The 2,278-nt window shown below is 42.0% G+C and overlaps 1 long non-coding RNA gene across 1 annotated transcript; it reads right to left on the reverse strand.

The window, feature by feature from the left end:
• Positions 1-1,483: 1,483 nt before the first annotated feature.
• On the reverse strand, positions 1,484-1,823 carry LOC118803717. Its single transcript, XR_005006915.1, has 2 exons — positions 1,762-1,823; positions 1,484-1,656 (listed from the first exon to the last, which is right to left on the reverse strand). It is a non-coding gene; the product is annotated as an uncharacterized LOC118803717 (long non-coding RNA).
• Between the last annotated feature and the right edge of the window lie 455 nt (positions 1,824-2,278).

Here is a 2,278-nt window from a genome sequence, read left to right on the forward strand (position 1 = left end):
GGGAGCCATGTCCTTTTGCCATCGCTGGCCTTTTTGGGGCCTTAAATTTGAAGCAAGTGATTTTCATCCAATGTTATAACTGAACGACCATGCTGTTGCCAACAGGATACTCCATGCCAAGTGACTAGAGCATCTTCCAACTGCCTCCGTCATCACACCCATCAAGTCAGCAACTGCCCTCTAACAGCCATTCCTGCTCCATGTTTATTTCGTTCAGGAGAATTCAGTCTGCTTTACTCTCATCCAGCCCCTTTGCCTGCCAAGTTTAACACAATCTACACAATCTGGTGTCGACCAGAAGAGGATGGGTTCCCCTGTCGAGTCCTGGTTCCTCTCAATATTTTTTTCCTCACTGGGAGATTTTCCTTGCCACTGTCACCCTCAGCTTGCTCATCAGGGTTCAGACCTGGATGTCTGTTAAGCAGCATGTCACCATGCCACCATCAAGATATGACACTGAATCAAATTTATCTGCTCCATTTTTCTTTTCATCTCATTCTTCTCTTTTCTTCCTAGGCTAAACTTCTCCACCAAGCCCTGTTCACCCTAGCGTACTCTGTCTGACTCAGATACCCCAATGCAAGACCATCTGAACAACACCTGATTCTGAATCCTGCTCCTCCATATTCTACTGGCATACACTCGTACCAGATTCTCTACCCAAGCTGCTATAGTTCTTGTCACCTCAGAATCAGCTGTTGCAGGACAGAGATTGCTGGACCTCTGTCCTTTCTCATCATGTGAAAATCACACAGTCCTAGACCTCAACAGACCTCAACTCCAGCCCCAGTTCTCAGAGTTCTCCCTCACCCTCAATCAGTCTTCCCTCATACTACCACCACATGTTGAAGGCACAGTCTGAAATCGCATATAGTGCCTTATGTATGTTCATGAAAGAAAATTTTGGCATAAATGACTATAAACATATTACACTTTCATTTATAGCTCCATTTATCCCTCATTTTTTAGGACTCACATGTGGGTCCACTCATATTTTTGTTATAATGGGAGAAATAGGAAGTGGCTAGGTTCCCCATAAACTGAACCTGTCCACACCAAGGGAGATCTAAAATGCATATGTTTGAGTCATAAAATGAGGGGAAATAGTTTTCAAACACTGTTGAATTAATCACAGTTTAATGTGTAATTTTATAAGACAGCATAGAAAGAATGTCCATGCTGCAGCGGGCTGTGTGTGTATATGGGGCTATGTGTGTTCACTGGGGCTAGAAGTTAAAATGCCAGGCTCGAAAGCTTGTCAGACAGTAACTGAGGGCTCAGGGCTTAGCAAAGACTCAAGTCCTTGAGTTCAAGCATCCAGATAGATTTAAAAAGTTGAATATTATTTTTACACTCAACTCTGTACTTAAATCCCTGCCTTGTTAAAAATATTGTTAAGGGCAATGCTGTACTAATAGGCTAGCAGTGTGAAATATTACAATATATGATTCCAATATTTTAAACATGGAAAAATCAGTTTTTTACTGTTCACTCTCATGTAGACTAAATTACAGACTTTTCTCACAGATTCCAACTACAGGGTAACCACAGGGATAATCGGCCCAGGTTGACGCATGTTCAGATCCAGCACCTCTATAGCCAGTTATAACACAGTCCTCATTTTCATAATCATTGGGTTCCCCCGTCCACCAGAACCTGAAACACAGAGAATCAGATTATCTTCACTATTACATTTCTAGAACTTCTTAGAATAACTGAATAACTGCATCATGAGCAGAGCTTAGCTCAGTGGTCTCTTACTTAGTGGTCAGTGCTGAGCCATCCACCCATTTCCAGACCCCCTCTGTGTCAGTGTCTGTCAGACCAATCCAAGCTTCAGTTCTGCCAGATGCTTTAGTGATGAACTCCTGACATGGTACAGTATAGCACAATGTGAATATATACAGCTGAAGAGTAGTGTATCTCTCTCTCTCTCTCTCTCTCTCTCTCTCTCTCTCTCTCTCACCTGCTCTTCTCTGCTGTTTATGATCACCAGGTCTGCTCCTTTTCTTTTGCAGTCCTGTCTGCTCTCACTCCAGCCCTTCTTCTCAGTAGAGATGTAGTAGAAACTCTTTTGGGAACTCCTCTGTTTTTGCTCTTTAATAGAGAAAGTCATGCATTAGTAGATCAGTTCAATTAAATAGAACCTCCATCTGATTCTTCAGATTTTCTGTGTAATTCAATCATTAAGAAGTTATTGCTTAGTCTTTATGAATGTTACCGAGTCAGAATTATTCACAGTGGTGGTGACAGGAGCTATTCATTCAAAGTGTTTACT

The sequence above is a fragment of the Colossoma macropomum genome, unplaced genomic scaffold (genome assembly GCF_904425465.1).
Source record: "Colossoma macropomum unplaced genomic scaffold, Colossoma_macropomum, whole genome shotgun sequence".
Taxonomy (NCBI): Eukaryota; Metazoa; Chordata; class Actinopteri; order Characiformes; family Serrasalmidae; genus Colossoma; species Colossoma macropomum.